Source organism: Phocoena sinus, chromosome 10 (genome assembly GCF_008692025.1).
Source record: "Phocoena sinus isolate mPhoSin1 chromosome 10, mPhoSin1.pri, whole genome shotgun sequence".
Lineage (NCBI taxonomy): Eukaryota > Metazoa > Chordata > Mammalia > Artiodactyla > Phocoenidae > Phocoena > Phocoena sinus.
Window position 1 is genome coordinate 98,768,260 of NC_045772.1, and position 19,169 is coordinate 98,787,428.

General features: G+C 47.5%; 1 long non-coding RNA gene across 1 annotated transcript; it reads right to left on the reverse strand.

Moving 5' to 3' along the window:
* Window positions 1-258: 258 nt before the first annotated feature.
* On the reverse strand, window positions 259-16,037 carry LOC116761271. Its single transcript, XR_004351934.1, has 2 exons — window positions 15,755-16,037; window positions 259-545 (listed from the first exon to the last, which is right to left on the reverse strand). It is a non-coding gene; the product is annotated as an uncharacterized LOC116761271 (long non-coding RNA).
* Between the last annotated feature and the right edge of the window lie 3,132 nt (window positions 16,038-19,169).

Sequence of the window (19,169 nt, forward strand, 5' to 3'; positions counted from 1 at the left end):
TTTGCTACGGAAGTCTGGAACCTAGAGCAGTCAATTCAATTCTCAGGCCGTTATTAATAGGCTAATTTGGTGTGATTTAAATCGTGCCATCTAATGTGGCTTCGTGAGTAATCAGGGCAGAATTCTGATATCCATCTCTTAGAGTCTGATGTGTATCTCTTGGTTTAGAACAAGGGCAGGAAAAGGGAGTGTTAAATGTTCGGCCCCCTGTATTAGTTTCCTAGGGCTATGGTAACAAATGACCACAAACTGATGGGCTTAAAACAACAGAAATGTATTCTTTCACGGTTCTGGAGGTCAGAAGTCTGAAATCAAAGTGTTGGGAGGACCACAGTCTGTCCAAGGGCTCTAGGGGAGAGTCATTCCTTGCTTCTTCTGGTTTCTTCTGCTAGCTCCCAGGTTCCTTGGCTTGTGGCAGCTTAACTCCAGCCTCGGCCTCCATCTCTGCGTGGCTTTCTCCCCAGGTCTCTTTTTCTGTGTCTGTGTGTCTCAAATCTCCCTCTCCTTTTTCTTGCAAGGACACTGGTCATTGGATTTAGGGCGTACTGTAAATCCAAGATGCTCCTTGAGTTAATTACATCTACCAAGACCCGATTTCCAAATAAGATCACATTCATAGTTATTGGGGTTTAAGACCCGGACATATCATTTTAGGGGACACTATTCAACCCAACATACTCCCCCAAACACTAACGTCTATTAGGGAGCAGAGAACATTGAAAAATAAATAACAACTGTCATTCGTAGAGCATGTGACACGTGTGGATGAGGGCTTTGGGCGCTCGGTTTTGGCTATTAGGACCCTTGGGGAGGGGGTGTGGTTGACCTTGGCCATTGGGATTACTGCTCACATGAGGTCATGTAGCTGGCTTTGATGGATTTAAAAAAATTAACCTTTAAAAAAAAAAATTAACCTTTTATCGATGTGCACATATTATAGGTGGACAGTTTGATGAAATTTTACTAACGGGACGCTCATGTAACCAGCACCTGAATCAAGACATAGAACACCACCAACGCCCCATAGACCCCCTCACGCCAGGTGTGACCTGCCAACTGCCACCCTGACCGTTAACAGCATAAAGATTTTTGGGTTGCCTTTGTAATTTACATACATTTATATACATACGATCATGCATTATGAACTGTGTCCGTCTTCTTTCCCACAACATTATGAGATTTTTATGAGATCGTCCGCATTGTTGTGTTTAGTTTCATCTCATTCATTCTCACTGCTCTGTAACGAAATTGGCTTTTCACAGGGATGGCCTGGGTAGGAGGCATTAGGCTTTAGGAAGCACTGGCCATATGGGACCCTCCCCTCAGTGTGTCCCTGCAGCCAAAGGCTACTTGGGCGTTTTACACAGGGATGGAGGGAGGCCTGGGACCCTAGCAAGTGTGGTTGCTTTTAGACAGATTTAGGAGACAGAAGCAGCAAGGATTTGATTAAGAGGAGACATTAAGGGGTATTAAGAAAGAGGCAAGGGTTTCATTAAAGAGAAATGAGAGCATTTCATGGGGGCTTCTGGTGTGAGAGAGTAGGACAGTTTTACTGTGGTCCTCAGCAAGGTCTCCGAGCCAGGAGACCCAGGGCTTATTCTGTCTATTTGGTAGAACAGAGTGAGTTTTGAATTTTAGAGTGTTAGTGGTCGGTAACTGTAGGCGGCATACGATAAACTACCACCCAATTCTGTACTTTAAAAAATTGCTTTAAATTATCTTCAGGAGCAAAGAGAGAAAACTACAGAGGAACTTGATTTTAATTCCTGTAACTTGACCACAAGTTCAAGAGAAACCCCCATTCTATGATTTCAAAGTGGTTCCAGATTTGTTACTGATACACTTTGACTATTGTTCTGAATATCAGACACCCGGTCTGTGGCTTCCTGTACAGAAAGGTAGTAGATTCTATTTAAAAAACTAATAAAAGGAATCAAGTCTTCTATCATAAAGAGAATTCTAAGTGTGTGGAAGAGAAATAGATCGCTTTTATTGAAACTGAAAGTCCAAGGTTAAATGTTCTTAAAAGGGGGAAATTGAAATGACGGATATATTTTATATTTTATCTTTCTTTTTTATTGAAGTATCGTTGATTTACAATGTTGACAGGCCTATTTTAGATAAGTCTAGAACAGAAACAAAGTTTGAATTCCAGTAAGGTTAAACGGAAGAAGAGAAGCAACATTTTACAAAAAGCAGACTGGAATGACTTTCCCAGGGGTAGCCAGGATCCAGGAAGATCTGAGAAGTGTCTGTCCTTTTCGATCTCCTGGGAGGACGGCTGCAGAACGAGAGTACATTGTAAGAACAATTGACAATGGCCCCCTGAAGGATGGATTGGACAGCTATGCAAAGGGGTTACGAAAATTTGGACAATGAGAGACCAAAAGATCAGTGTGAAATACTAAAAAGAAAAAAAAATCATTGAGTGAACTTTACTGTGACCAGGAAATGCCACTGTCTAAAGGAGTACCTGAGAAATTCATGGAATTTGGTCTCTGAAGAAAAGCACAGGAAGGATGAGATGCATGATAGAGCAGCCAAGCAGGACAAATGCCGAACAAGTCCAGACGCGAGAAGACGCTGGATTGATAGGAGAAGACCTCTGAGTGGGATTTTCCAGCTTAGTAAGATTTGTCTAAACAGCGGTTACTTTGACCAGACCCAGAACTAATGATTTCATATCTCCCATTGTGGGAAATCCCATAAGAAAAGACGCCGGAGGATTATGTTCAGAAAACGATTCTTGGAAAACACAAGAAAGGGCTGGCTTTATATGAAATAAAGGGTTAAACTGACACAAAGCTGAGCTTGCCTGGAAGAAGCAGGGGACAGTCAAGAGGAAGACAACACGTGAAATATCTCACCTCTGCAGGAAAAGATTTGAGGAAAAGCAATGATAGTCAAAGGGCGGATATATATATATATATATATATCTTTTTTCAAAGGGCAGATATTTTGGAGCCCGAAAAGAATGCACATTCAGAGGTTCTGACTGTTCTGGTTGGGAAAAGAAGGTACCTCAGATAAGAAGACCTGGTCAGTGGAGCCGCCATCACTGCGAATTGCTAACTTGGTATGAGGACAAGACGGTCTTTAGATCTTTAGACAGGGGACCCTGTGCATAGTCTCCCTCCCCCCATATGGCACTTACACAGTGGCAAAAGGACCCCGTCGGGGGAGATTTGACCCTATTTAGCTTAAGTGGATTCCAGACCCCAGTCTCCTATTGCCTGACTAGCATCCTGGTAGAACGGAAATGATTTTCTGAGTCCATGTCTTCTCTTCCTCCCCGCCCCAACCTCCCCCTGCCACCTTGAGTCTCTTTCTTGGCCTTCGCAGCATCACCCACAGAGCCCGGGGAATATACTTCTGCTCAGATACCTGCCCCGGGAGCTGGGGATGTACTGAGCACGCAGCCAGCACAGCACTCGTCTGTTGGGTTCGACAGCTTAGCCCCCTGGATGCTTTGTAGATGAAGCTCATGAGAGACTTGGCCGCCATCACTTCTGAGGTGCTGAAGGGTCCATGCCCCTCTCCACTAGACACGGCCCAAGCTGTGGCCGCTGAAGGGACCCCAGGTCCACCCAGACCCTCGGGGCCCCCCCCCGGCTGTGACTGAGCAGAATCAGAAATTCACCATGGGAGTGAATTTGTGTTAAGTTTGGGCTTCTCTGTGTTGGCATTTTACAGTGTGCTTATTTTTATAGCGTCCTTTCCTGTCACAGTAACTCTGATGTGCTCTATCGCGCTACATGGCACTTTGTAATCTGAGATGGAAAATGGAGTTCATTTTCCAGCTTAGGTACTGAGTGGCCTTGGGGTCAATTTAAATGTCTTGTCCTGTTTTGTTCCTGACCTTCAGGCAACCAAAGCTGCTTTGCCCAGCCATGGTTCTAGGAAGCACCCAAAGGACCAGTAGCTGGTATTGGGCAAATTTCTCCTGTTGATGAGGGCAAGACCGCCCAGGCCTGGGGGGACACACCTACCCCTAATTACCATAAGCTCAGTGGGTAAGTTCAGTGAGTTCAGTGAGCCAGGAGTTGGGAACCTTAGCTGGCAGCATATGGAGGTAACACAGTCCTCCTCCTGTCTGTGGGGGACCGAGCTGATTGGCGGCTCCGGAACAAGGAACTGAGCCTGATGCTTGATTTTTCCCTCTCTTCTGTCTTTGCTTGCCGGTGGGCAATATTTCTTCTGTTCTCCCCCTCCTGTTTTACCTGCACAGATCCTGCAGTTGCAACATTCAGCGATGGTGTGTGGACAAGTCAGGCAAATTGAGGGGGGGATATTGGCAAACGTTCTCGTATAAAACATCTAACGCCAGTTCTCCAAGAGGTTTACTAGATGGTATTTTGAGCTTCTGCCTTTTCACTGGTACTGAAACGGGGATGAGGGGATATAACATATTGGAGACCCTCAATTCCTCCCTAAGGCAACATGTATAAGCAGTTTCTTGTATACCTTTAGAGGTACCCCATGTGTAAGTTGTGTGTGTCTGTGTGTGATTTTTTTTTTCTCCCCTAGCTTGATTTGAGGTGGGTCAGAATAGCTCTTTAATTATTTCCAAAGCCATTCTGTATGAGAGGCAAAAAAATCTTTCTCATTTCTGTTTCCCATTCTAAATTCTGTTTGGAATATGAAGAAAGTAGTATATCTGCCTGTACCATTGTTGTAAGGGGTAAACGCAAAATACTTGAGCTGTGCCTGACATGAAGTGAGTGCTCAGTGAGTGTTAATTGCTACTTTAGCTAGCTAGTAGGGGTCCCCCGCCCTCAGATACAAATAGTGGCACACCTTATACAGCATTCTGCACCTTGCTTTTGCCTTAACAGTTATATCTGAGATGTGGGTCTTTATCTGTACAAACAGAGTGACCTCATTCTTTACATCAACCATACGATGTTTTACTGGATAGATACATTACAGTTAATTTTCCCAGTGTCCTGTGGATGGACACTGAATTTCTAACTTTTTGCTCTTACAGAAATACTGCAATGGATTGTACAGGTGTTAATTTTTACGGGTATGAATACAGTTGTAGCTCAAATTTCTGGAAGATTCCCTGCTGGGTCAAAGAGTATTGAACAGATATTTGAAGAAATCTGGTTTGAAGGGGCACCGAGTTATTAGGCAGTGCCTATACATCTTTTGGTTTGGCCAGATTTCAAAGGCTTAGGAAGAAAAAAATATAAAATACCAAGTTAATAATTTTTATATTGATTATATGTTAAAACGGCAATATGTTTGAGATATTGGGGTAAAGGAAATGTATATTATTAAAATTAATTTCACATGTTTCTACTTTTTAAAATGTGGCTACTAAAAAGTTTTAAATTAAAAACTTGGCTTGCATTTGTTTCTCAAATTATGCTTCTATAATTGCCAAAATTGGAATTCAAGCAGTAGATGAAAGAATTATATCAATGTTAAATTTACTGTAGTTGATAACTGTTTTGTGGTTATATAAGACAGTATCCTTATTTTCAGGCAATACATGAGGGAGTATTTAAGGGCAAAGGACCTCGAGGTATGTAACTTACCCCCCCAGCTGGTTCAGAAAAAAAAGTTACCTATAATATGTAATTACGAATAATAAAGGTTGCTAGAGAGAGAGGGCAAATGATGAGGCAAATGGGGGAAAATACTTACAGTGAATCTGGATAAATAGCATATGTACGTTCTTTCTACTAATTTTATTTTATTATTATTTTTTGCGGTACGCGGGCCCCTCACTGCCGTGGCCTCTCCCGCTGCGGAGCACAGGCTCCGGACGCGCAGGCTCAGCAGCCACGGCTCACGGGCCCAGCCGCTCTGCGGCATGTGGGATCTTCCCGGACCGGGGCACGAACACGTGTCCCCTGCATCAGCAGGCAGACTCTCAACCACTGCGCCACCAGGGAAGCCCTATTTTTATTTTTTGTAACTTTTATATACATGTGAAAAGATTTCCAAATAAAAAGTTTAAAAAATTGGAATAACCTTATCTATCTCATGGAGCTATTATTCAACATTATTCATTCGACAGGTATATCCTGAGTCCCTGTGATGTGCCTGAACGGGGGTGGAGGGATGGAACCTGCAGCCGTGGCCCTGCCCTCGTGGGACCTGGAATACACTGCAGTGGGAGGGGTAGGGGATGGGAGGGACAGACCTGGTTTGCACTAGGTCCTAGGAAGAGACAGCAAGGCACACAGAGCACTTGGCAGTGGTTTAACCAACCTCGTTTGGAGGATAAAGGAAGAATTATCACGTTAATTTCAACCTGAAGGATGAGTGGGAATTAGCTGGACTTGGGGGCGGAACTGGGGACTGGATGGAGGGAAAGTGCATTCTAGGAAGGAGGAAGGGTGTGGACAGCACCCTGGGGTGGGTGGGGACACAGTGTGTTTGAGGAACTGGGGGCTGGAGCCCAGGGAGAAAGGGAGAAAGTGGAACCAGAGTGGGTGGGACGCCGGGCTTCCTGACCAGGCAGGGGCTTCCTGATCTCCTGAAGACTTTGACTTTCCTCCGGGGACAGTGGGAAAACACTGGAATGTTTTGGGCTGAGAGTGATGTGACTGGGGGTTGAGGTTTAAAATAGCCGCTCTGGTGGCTGAAGGTTACGTGGAAGGGGAAAACCCCATCGCGAGGGCTTTTCGTTGGTCCAGGGGAGATATGGGTGACTTGGGAGAGACGATGGCAGGGGAGAAGGAAGGAGGGAGCAGACTCGAGAGATGCTTAGGAGGGAAAACCCACAGGACTTGGCCGTGGATGGGATGCACGGCCCAGAGAGAGATGTGTTGAGGAAAACTCCCGGGTTTCTGGCTTAAAAAACTTGCCAATCACACAGTTTGGAGGAATTCTAGAGCAAGAGGAAAACGGGATGATCTTTCTGCTTGGTGATGGGGTAAGAGACTCAGAAAAGAATGAGTTCAGTTTTGGAGACGTGGGGGCTGACAGGGAAGCTTCCTCCTGTTCTCTTCCCTCCTTCCCCTGTAGCCATAGCCGTTCTTCCCCGGGTGGTACCTCCCGTTCCCCTCCCCCATGTCCTGCTCTGTCCACTGTGACCAGGCTTCAGTCTCATTACTGAAACTGCCCTGGATCAGGTCCTGCACAGCCTCCCCAAGGCCAAATGTGATAGGCCCGACCTTCCCACTCGACGTCTCTGAGGCATTCAGCTGTCCTTGGCTTCCGGAAACCCCCTGGCTTTCCTTTTCCTGCTCTGGCTCCTTTTTCTGTCTCTCCCTCCCTCCCACCCCACTGGGAAGCTAGCTGTTCCCGGGGCTTGTGCCTTGGGCCTCGTGTGTTCCCTGCTCCCTGCCCCTCTTCACCGGAGTGACTCTGTCCACGTTCATGGCTCAAGAACCTCCATCTTCAGCCCAGATGCCTCCTGTGAGTACCAGATTGCAAACTTCCTACTGGATGACTCCATCTGAATGTCCCATTAGCCCCTCAAATTCAACAGGATGTGCAGAGATGAACAAGGATTGGCCAGCTGGAAGTGGGTGGTGGGTGAGTTCTACAAAGAAGAGAGAGCCTATCCAGAGCTGAGGTCACTTTTCCCTTTTCTCATCAAGGACACTTAATGTAGAGAAACAGGTATTGTCCTCGACCCTTCTCTGTTTCCCTCTCTCTGACACCCCATATTCGGTCATGGAGTTCTCCCGAGTTCACCTCGGCCCATCTTTCAGACCTGCCTCTGCTCTCCAGCCCCACGGTTGCCCTTCTGGACTCTCATCCTTACAACGTGGCTCTGGCACTGATCTTGCTGCCCTGGTTACAGCCTCACAACCCTCCTAGCTGTCTGCCTCTCATGGAGACAGAAAGACTTTTTTTTTTTTTTTTGGTGAATGAAATTTTAATATGCCTAAAATATGCATAAAAACTTAATATGCATAAAAACTGTAAAAATCAGCATTACAACATTGGTCTTCAAAGATTAACATTTACAACTGTAGTAAAATAAAGCTTCACAAAGTCAAATTTCCTTAACACTTCATTTCAATATTAATCTAACTCTTTACAGTTTATCAAAATGGTACTATTTCATCTTTTTTTTTTAAACCATGGGTGCTCTTCTTAACTGAAATGTTAACGTGGGGTCCTAATATGTAAAACAGAAAGTGTAGCTGTTCTAGTTTGTCGCGGGGCTGGTGGGGGCCGGGGGGGGTGGGGGGGTGCGTCCAGAGGGAGCCTCACACTTCCCTCGGCATCACCTCTTAAGACTCTAAGCGCCCTAAGCATAGTCTGAGACAGAAAGGCTTTTTAAAAATCACGAAACCAAATGTGTCATTCGTCTACTTGAGCCCCGTCAGTGGCATCTCCTCACCTACAGTGTAGACGCCAGCCCTGAGTCAGGCATCTCGGTCCCCACAGCCACTCCGGGATTTGGACCCTGTGTCTCTCTCCAGATTTACATCTTGCCCGGCTCTCTCTTGTGTGCAAACCCTTTGCTTCAGCCATTCGGAACACCTTGTTCTTCTGCGGTCCCCTTGCTGCTCCACACATGGGTGCTTCTGCTGTTGCTACTTCCCTGACCAGTCGTGCCCACTCTTGTTCTAGCTGCAAAGAATCTACTCATCTCTCAACAATCACTTCTCCTAAATGACCAAGAATGGTAGAAAATTACATAACAGTGGCTTCAAGTGGATTTCTTTATTTGCTTTCTGGACTATATGTCTTTCAATGGTCGTTGATTAACTATTTTAACAATGAGACTATGATGAATATTAGGAAAGTATCAGCTTTATCCCAGTGGCCCGCACTGAGATGATTTGAGTAATAAAATAAATAATGATGGGGAAAGATGGTAACCAGTAGAAGAGAAGAGGATAAATGTCCACGAATCCATACTGACATAAATAATAGAATAAATAAATACATCAATGGAAAAAAGAAGGAACAGCTCTTTTCACAGTAGAATTCCAATTAATAAATGCAGAAGAAATGAGAGATGGAGAAAACCACAATTTGGTAACAGTCCGTTAATAATTGTGGCAGGTACGTCTCATGAGTGGATGCTGAAAGCGGGATGTGAAAATACGATGGAAAACAGGAAAGCTGCAGTCTCAAAGTATCTCCACACAAGGCAGTTATTAGTGACAAAGGGAAAACAATAACTCAACAGTGGAGAAGCCTAGCAGACACCACCTTAAGCGGTCGAGTTAACATCACCAGGAATGAGAAACAGCGACATCCTGTAGCCCTTGATAGGACGCACAGAGAAGGGCACAGCATCCCATCTGTGGGATTCTTGCCCAAAATACACAGCCTCAATTGAGTCATGAGCAACTATCAGACAAGTCCAGACAGAGGGACATTCTACAGAATCACCAGCAAATACTCTTCCAAAGCATCAAGTTTGTAAAACTGAAAAAAAAAAAGAAAGAAAAAGACTAAGGAACCGTACCAGATGAAAGCAGATTAAGACACCTAAATATAACTAAATGGGATTTAGGATCAGGGATTGGACCCTGGACCTGAAAAAAGACACGAGTAAAACAAACTGGCGAAGTTTGAATAAGTCTATAATTAGGTGATAGCATCATATCAACGTGAGCTTCCTGGTTATGGTCACTGAATCACGGTTATTTAAGCTCTCAACAGTTGAGAGCACTGCGGGGTGGGGTGGAAGGGAACCCTGCACTATTTTTACAACCCTTGTAAGTCTGAAATTATTTCAAAATGAAAAGTTAAAAAACAAAGAAGAAAACAGAGTCTCTCAAGCATCCCTTGAGATGATAGAATTGATCACATCCTTCTCTGTGCCTGTCTCCACCCTCTCACATCATACTTTCTTATAGCATTTATAACACTTTATCACACTTATTGCTTTCTTGTTGGTCTCCCCCCAAGTTCTTTTTTTTTTTTTTTTTTTTTTTTTTTTGCTGTACGCAAGCATGTGGGATCTTCTTGGACCGGGGCACGAACCCGTGTCCCCTGCATCGGCAGGCGGACTCTCAATCACTGCGCCACCAGGGAAGCCCCCCCCAAGTTCTTTTATGCAGGATATTGTATTTCATCTTTGAATCTTCAGTGTGTATAACAAGTGATACTTATAAGGCACTGATAAGTTCATTCATTCATTCAACAGCTTTTTAAAAAGAAATTTACTTTATCTATTTATTTTTGGCGGCGTTGGGTCTTCATTGCAGTGTGTGGGCTCAGTTGCTCCGTGGCACGTGGGATCTTCTTGGACGAGGGCTCAAACCCGTGTGCCCTGCATTGGCAAGCGGATTCTTAACCACTGCACCACCTCATTCAACAGGTTTGATGTGCCAGGTGTTACGCTATGGCCATGAAACCCAGTGATGGATTTTCCCCCAAGTGGCTACCGGTCCAGGATGGAGTCAGACCAACTCAGAGGGAGCTCGAAAGAGTGAGGTGGGTCATGGGATGGAGCGAATGAAGGCTGGCGAGAGCTTTCCCAAGGAAGTGACTGTTAAGGGCATAACTAAAAGTTGATCAAGAATTATACAGCCAAAAAGGGTGGAGAAAGGATGTTCCAGGCAGGACAACAAAAACCACATGCAAATGTCCACAGGGGAGAGAGAACGGAGAATTTGGGAAACCGCACATTGGCTGCAGGGTCCAGGGTAAGGAGAGGGATGGTGAGAAGTGAAGCTGAGCCTGCATCGGGGCTGGGTCGTACAGGGGCTGGTGTGTCAGGAGAGAGGGTTTGCTCTGTGAGAGGATCACCCAGGAAGGTTTCTGTTGTAGAAGGAACACACTGGCTGCACGTGGAGAGCAGCTTGGAGTTAGCAGACCGGCCGGGAGGCAGTTTTAGTGACCGATCAGGGACACCTAGTGAGGGGAAAAGAATGAGAAGCTTCTGGGGTAGGCAAATGGAGAAGGAATATTGTTTCTGTGTCCACTCCTACCAGCTGTGACCTTGGTGTTTTCACTGGTGTGCCTGGGAGGGTCAGGGTTCTGTGGCACAAATAAGGTTACATGGATATATCCCTTCCATGGGGGAGGTAGGGTGGAAATGGGGTTTAGGTAGGAAAGGCATCTCACTAGGTCCCTGTGGGACATCTAAGTATGCTGTCCAGGAGGAGCCAGATTGGCTCATCTGATTCTCAGAGGAGAGATGTGGCCTTAGATACTCATGTTTGGGAATCTGCAGCATCTGGATGCGTGAAACCAGGGAAGTTGCTGGCATCGCCTAGGCAAGCGGGTGTAGGAAGAGGGGTAATCAAGAAAGAAGCTAGAAGCCCAGGAATAGACATACCTGACTGATGGGTCAGGGAAGGGAAAGAGCCAGCGAAGGTCCCGGGGAAGGGGGGTCAAAGGGGACACAGACAGGGAGAGAACACATTCATGCTGAAGACCCTGGGGCGGTGGCACCAGGGCAGGGATGCAGGAATCCGGCTGCGACAGGTAGGGCCCCCCCCACCCCCACCCCGCCCCCCGCTTCCAGTGTGATGAGCAGGGAGGAAGAAGGAGCGGGCGGGGCTGCAGGGGAGGCGGGGGAGGGACCCTCTGATTGTGGCAGGTGGGGAGACAGGTTCCAGGAGGTACAGCACCAGTCTGAAAAAAATCTGTTGTGGAGAAAGGGGTAAAGGAAACTGAGAAACGAAACAGAATTTCTGAGCTGAGGTTGGATAGCCAAATCCGAAACGACACCGGTCTCTGTGCCGTGTGATCTGCTTCTGGGAAAGGAACAGAAACTCTGGCCGGGGTTGGCTGGGTTCTGGGCTGGGTTTGCCAGGGGGGTGTGCAGGCACAGGCCTCTCCACGGAACCCCCAGGGGCCTCACAGACCCCGCAGCTCCTGGGGCTGTGACGTCGGCCCAGCTGCCCCCTGTGCCCCTTCCTCCGTCCGTCCTGTGTTGACAGAAGGCTCCTGCCTGCTTTTCAGGACCGAGTTCACAGGGCTGCTCCTCTGTGAAAGCTTCTCTCCGCCATCAGAGTTCCTCAGCATCCTGTACGGACTCTGAGGACGGCGCTGAAGCCCTTCTTGCCTCCTGACACGCGCAGGGAAGGCGACACCTTCACCTTCAGCAGAGCAGGGGCCCGGGGCCTCTCTGGTTCAGCCCTGAACATCCCTGTCCTGGAAGCCCATCGGGCCCAGGCATCCGGCCTCCACCACCTGAGTGAGTGTGTGGATGCCGAGCTGCCTTGTGGCACTCATGCCTTTGAGAGACTGACAGTGGGTGGTGGGAAATCGTTCCATCTGCCTTTACAGATCTCCTCCTCCAGGGACACTTAGAGTTGCCTTGTCAAACTCTCATTTTATAGGTAAGGAAACTGAAATGAAGGTCTTGAAGCTTAAACATTATCCAATGTGATACAACTGCTTTTTTAAAGAAATGGAAATATAGTCGATTAACAGTGTTTCAGGTATACAGCAAAGGGATTCAGTTATACATATATATCTATTCTTTTTCAGATTCTTTCCCATTATAGGTTATTACAAGATATCGAATATAGTCCCCTGCGCTCTACATAGGTCCTTGTTGTTTCTCTACTTATATATAGTAGGGTAGAGTGTACCGTTAATCCCAAATCCCTGGTTTATCCCTGCCCCCCTTTGGTAGCCATAAGTTTGTTTTCTATGTCTGTGAGTCTATTTCGGTTTTAACTACATTTGAAAAAAATTCACAGATATTTTTGAGCAATTTAATGTTTACAGAAAAATTGAGGGGAAAGTACGGAAAGTTCTCATATATCCCTCACTCCCGCCTCCAGTTTCCTCAGTTATTGACAACTTGCATTAGTGTGGTGCATTTCTTATAATTGATAAGCCAATATTAATACATCCTTAACTAAAGTCCACAGTTTACAGTAAGGTTCACTCTTCCTGTTGTTCATTCGATGGGTCTTGACAAGCGTGTAATGACATATATCTAGCACTACACTATCATACAGGATAGTCTCATTGCTCTAACAATCCCCTGTGCCCACCCATTTATCCCTCCCCCGGTCACGGGCAATTACCAATCTTTTAACTGTTTCTGTAGTTTTGCCTTTTCCAGAATATCACATAGGCAGAATCGTACAACATGTAGCCTTTTCAGATTGGCTTCTTTCACTTAACAATATACTTTTAAGGTTCTTCATGTCTTTTCATGGCTTTTGATAACTCATTTCTTTTTAGCGCTGAATAATATTCTATCGTATGGATGTGTCAGCGTTTGTTTATCCATTCATCTATCGAAGGGCATCTTGGTTGATTCCAAGTTTTGGCAATTACGAATAAAACTTCTAGGAACATTTGGGTGCAGGTTTTTGCATGGAGATAAATTCTCCACTCATTTGGGAGAACACCGAGGAGTGGGATTGCTGGATCATAAGGTATGAGTGTTAAGTTCTGAGGCTGCCCTGCTGCCTTCCAGAGTGGCTGCACCACTCCTGTTGTTCTACATCCTCATCAGCACTGGATGTTGTCAAAAATATCTGTGGGGCTTCCCTGGTGGCACAGTGGTTGGGAGTCCACCTGCCAATGCAGGGGACATGGGTTCGGGCCCTGGTCCGGGAAGATCCCACATGCCACGGAGCAACGAAGCCCGTGTGCCACAACTACCGAGCCTGTGCTCTAGAGCCTGTGCTCCGCAACAAGAAGAGCCACCACAGTGAGAAGCCCGTGCACTGCAAAGAAGAATAGCCCCTGCTCACTGCAACTAGAGAAAGCCCGTGTGCAGCAACGAAGACCCAACACAGCCAAAAATAAATAAATTAATTAATTAATTAAAAAAAAAATATCTGTGAATTTCTTTTAAATGCGTTTGGATGTTAGTTAATCTAATAGGCGTGCAGTGGTATCTCATTGTCGTTTTACTATGTGATTCCCTAACGACATACGATGTGAGCATCTTTCTATACGCTTATTTGCAATCTGTGTGTCTTCTTTGATAAAGTTCAGATCCTTTGCCTAGTTTTTAATTGGGTTGTTTGTTTTCTCATTATTGAGTTTTAAGTGTTTTTGTATATTTTTAGATGGCAGTCCTTTATCAGATATGTGTTTCACAAAGATTTTTCTTTTAGTCTGTGGCTTGTCTGTCTCCTCTTTTAACGCAGCTACTATTTGTGGAAGTATAAGATAGATAGACACAAAAATATTCACATTGTAAGCTCTAAATATAATAAATGTCTTTATATATGTACTTAATTTATATGTACTGAGTCTAATAAGTGTATAGTTTATAAGCGAACTTAATTTTTACAAAGCACACACCTTCAGCGCCCTGATCAAGGCAGAATATCGCCAGCAACCCCTCGAAGCCACCTTCATACCCCCTCCCAGGGGCTGTCAGAGGGGCTGGTTATGACTCCACTGACTTCTAACAGCATGGGTTCATTTGGCCTGTTTCGGACTCAGCGTCAGTTGAATCGAATCGAACCTGTTGTCTTTGGTATCCATCTTCACTTGTCCAAGAGTTTGTGCGACGCATCTGTACTGTCGGTCGAGCAATCGTTCTTTCATTGTGCTTTTCTTTTAAATTCCGCAAGGCACACAAGCGATGGATGGTCTGTGTGTGTGCAAGCGTGTGCACGTGTGTACATATGGATGTATGCGTCTGTGCATTCCTTCCCCTGCTGGCAGACCTACATCTCTCTCTGACTCGGGGATTCACCCTGAATTTCAAGTTCCTCCAAGTCACGGCTGGTTCGCATGAGACAGACAGCAGCTCCCGCACACTGAGCTTGGTGATGAGCTCAAGGGCCAGCCCTACCTACGATCCCAGATCCTATTCACCCTCAGAGACATCAAAGACACTAAGGAGGAGAGCTGTAGAGAGAGGACCAGGGGCCACAGGGAACTGAAATGTGGCCAGAGAGGCTGGGGGGCCACGGAGGGCTGCGTCAGCCCGGGGCTGGGAAGCGGATGGCAATCTCCCCGTCCCCACATCCTCCGGGTGCTGTGGTCTGTGACGGGGAAGCTTGGGAGAGGAAGGAGAGGTGGATATAAAGCCAGCAGAGGGGGAGGAACTCTGAAGCTTTTGGGTTGTGGATTTGGGGAGATTTTCTTTTTAGGTGTTTGGGCCCCAGGGGCTTTTTGCCTGTGGGACCAAAGGATTTTCTTCCCGGCCCGTCCCCCGTCTTCCTAAGCTGGGGTCTCCCCAGGGAGGAACTGATGATTCAGGTAGGGGTTGAGATGCACAGACAGATCCTGGGCGCTCAGGAAAGAAAACATGGATCTGTTGAGTACCTGCTATGGGCCAGGGGCTTTATGTACGTTGGCTGTTTTGATCCCTCCTTCAGCTCTCGGAACCAGGTACTATTTCCCTCCATTTGGTACTGAGAAAGCTTAGGCACAGAGAGATGAAGTAATTTGTCTAGATCACACAGCTGATAGGCAGGAGGACGAGAATTTGAAGCCCAGCGTAGCTGACTCCAAATACCTGCTCACCCCACCGTGTTTCCCTTTGTAAAATTCCCTCTGCACACCCCAGTCCTTTCCTTGACAGCGGGAATCTGGGGGAGATTGAGGGCAGGGTCTGGTGAGGGGCTCAGATGTGCCTATGGGTCATCGGGTGGGCTATAGGAGGGAAAAGCCCCCCCCGTGGCAGCACCCACCAACCAGGGCAGCGGCAGGCACCTCCATATCGCCCAGACTCCTTGGACACCTTGAGCCAAAGTTCATCACCTCCACTGAATGTTTAAAATAAGCAGGATTTGCATTATGCCTGCCAGGCCGGGAAGAAACCAGGCGATCTTAAACCACTTGTGTTAAGAGCATAGGTCCAGCATCACCTTGTCCGGTCACACAGTGCATCGAATAATTGCTTATTAAGGTACCAAGCAGTGCAGGCCAAAGGTCTGTAACTCACCTGTAGACACGGTGTCCAGGGGAAGGGGGGTCACAGAGAGACTCTACTGGCTGCTGGCGGGGGCCATGGGGCGTGCAGCAGTGCTCACTCCAAACAGCTCTCAGTGTCGAATGGAGCCCCTGCCAGACGGGGTGGCAGGAATGACTCTCGGCAGGTTGTCCAATATCTCTCCTCCAGGATTCCGTTCATCTCCCCCGAGAACCCTCGCCTGCATCCTTCCCGGGGCAGCTGCCCGGCTCCAGACTCCAGAAGCTCTATCAAAAGAGCATCACCCTGAAATGCCGTCCAGTTCTGCCCACCCGCAGCCTGTATTCACTGCAGTACCCCTACTCCTCAGCAAGCTCTGAGCTGTCACCCGCACTGTCTCTCTGGTTCCCCAAACCACCCCTCCCCCACCACTTTCCTTCCCCTCCCCCACTTTCCTTCCCCTGCCCCACCACTTTCCTTCCCCTCCCCCACCACTTTCCTTCCCCTCCCCCACTTTCCTTCCCCTGCCCCACCACTTTCCTTCCCCTCCCCCACCACTTTCCTTCCTTCCCCTCCTCCACCACTTTCCTTCCCCTCCCCCACCACTTTCCTTCCCCTCCCCCACCACTTTCCTTCCCCTGCCCCACCACTTTCCTTCCCCTGCCCCACCACTTTCCTTCCCCTCCCCCACCACTTTCCTTCCTTCCCCTCCCCCACCACTTTCCTTCCCCTCCCCCACCACTTTCCTTCCCCTCCCCCACCACTTTCCTTCCCCTCCCCCACTTTCCTTCCCCTCCCCCACCACTTTCCTTCCCCTCCCCCACCACTTTCCTTCCCCTCCCCCACTTTCCTTCCCCTCCCCCACTTTCCTTCCCCTCCCCCAGCCTCAACCATCCTTCTTCTTCTGAGTTGTCCCAAAGGCCTGATGGCTTTGCCCAGCCAGGAGTGGGGGTGGATTTCTGCCTTGGGGGTGATGGGGTCACAGCCCGCTGTGGCTGGCTCTTTCCCCAAAGCCTTGAGATTCAGCTGAGGACAGTCTGTGGGCCTCTCACAGCAGAAGCGTTCAGCCTTGGGGATCAACTCTTGTACCCTAAGACTTGACAGGGCCCTGGGGAGCTCTGAGGGTGTGTGTGTGTGTGTGTGTGTGTGTGTGTGTGTGTGTGTGTGTGTTTAAGTTCAAGGGGGTTTACTTTCCCCTACTGAGTGTTTTGGTTTTTTACATTTCAGTTGCATTAATTGATTTATTACTAGACAAGGCCCCTGACGTCTAAGGAGTTAGAGTCTGGATCTTGGGGGTGCACACGACGAACACATACTGGGGAAATAGAAAGAAACACAGACTGAGCATCGTGTAGTGGTCAGCACCCCGGGGCTCGTGGCAAGGATGAGCCCGTGGGTACTCCAGGTCAACTGGAGTGACGAAATAGAGGCAGAGGATAAGAATCGCTCATCATTCACTTACACATTTCTTTCAAGGCAATTCTGGAGCTCCTACTATGTGTCCAACATGGTGATGGAACCTGGGGATGGAAAAACAAATAAGATTGTGTCCTCCAAGCCATCACTATAATAGGAGAGATGAAGTGTTAAAACTGAAGTTCACACGGTGAGCTCTACCAGGCCAAGAATAGAAACCCCTAAGCCAGGCTAGGGAGCCGGGGAAGGCTTCCTGGACGAGGTGACATGTGGACGGAACTGAGCCACTGGAATGAGCCTTATATTTTCATGGGCCCTTATGGTTCACAAATTGCTTTCACATTCATTATCTTGTATAATTTTCTCCACACCCTTTTGAAGTGAAATGAAACGGAAATATTATCCCAGTTTTACACATTACATGTAGAAGGGGGGTGGCCAGCAATGCCTGGGGGTTAAGTTGATCGTCCAAAGTCACACACACATACACCCTGCCCCCGCAGATGGCTGGCCTCTTGCTTCCTTGTTCCGGGCTCTTTCAGCTCATCACCAGGTGGCCTGCCGGCCACCAATTTTGCCAAATGCAGCTGAAGATGGCAACTTTCTGATAATCCCAGGCAGGTTTCCTGGAACTGGTATGGGGGAACCAGGGGACACCTCAGAATAGCCCAGGGGCCTAGACCAGGACTCCACCCCCAGGAAATCCCCTGGTCTGTGGCCCCTCCGACAGGCGCTCTGACCATCTGCCCTGATGTGCCGAGATCCAGGGTTGCTCACGGATACTTCCTGCACCCTTCTCTCACCCAGCCCTGTGCTGGATGCCGGGCAGCGGGTGGATGCGGGGTAGAAAGTCCACTAACTGCTGTGGCCTTTTCTTCTGGGGAATTCCACCTTCGCCCCCATGGCCCTTTACAGCCATCAAAGTATGCTTGCTTTCTTTAAAATTAGGAAGTCACTGACACCTGTCACTCAAGGTAATCAGAGCTCTGTTCCCCTTACATCTTCATTTTCCCCCCTTCCCCTCCCCACCTAGGCCCCAGGAACCATCATCAAGATTTATCATTAACAACTCTGTTACTTCCAACCTCTGGATAAATAAGGAGTATTTGAACTCTTTTTATTATTACATAAGCAATGCAAAAATAATTCTCCCCGTAAAACCTGAGGCTTACAGATGAAATCCTGGAGAATCAGGTAGAAACTGCCTGTCTTCTGGAGCTCTGGCCCCTCTAACCCTTGTGGGCAGGGTGGGAGTGCCAACTGAGGCCTCTGCTTCCCTTCCTTCTCTTCCCACCCTGGTTCCTCGGGCCTGAGGTGTCCAGGAAGGCAGCAGCTGTCAGGAGAATGGATCCAGAGGAGGAGCCCCCAGAAGTCTGGAAGATGGCTCAGGATTCTTTAGAGGAGAATTCTGGGGTCCCAAGTTCCAGAGTATGGTCTAGAAGGGGGAGCGCGGTAAAGCCAAGGTTGCTTGGCCTGAGAGAAGGGTCTGCAGGAGGCCACAGGCAGTGTCCTGGTGCCTCTCCCCATCCCACTAAGAGAAAGAGGTTTCCCTTTAACTAACCGACATACGTAATACATGTACCCATGGAAATAAAAGGTGTTGTTTTGAAGGTTATCTCCCGCCCTGTGAATAGATCACATTGTATATATTGTTCTACAATTACTTTTTTTCTCATTTACTCTGCAGTGGGGACTTTCCCACATAGCTCTACATTTTTTATTCTCACCGCTGCTTAGTATCCTGTGGATAGGATAATTCTATAGCTTCACACATAAAAATCAGTAGTATTTGTTTAGTACAGGTTTTTTGTGCTGTAACATAATCTGGGCATTCCTGAAAAACCTTGCATTCTGCAAAACTGCACACTGAAAGTAACAGGCTAAGAACGAGCCTCACAGTGTACGCAACTTGGGAATAGGACCCTACGCGAAGCGGTGGTGGATGCCTCAGGAGGAAACCTGGACAGCTAGGTAACACGGTTGCACATCTGAGGTTGCCTCCAGGGATGTTAAAACTCTCGAGTGACACTGT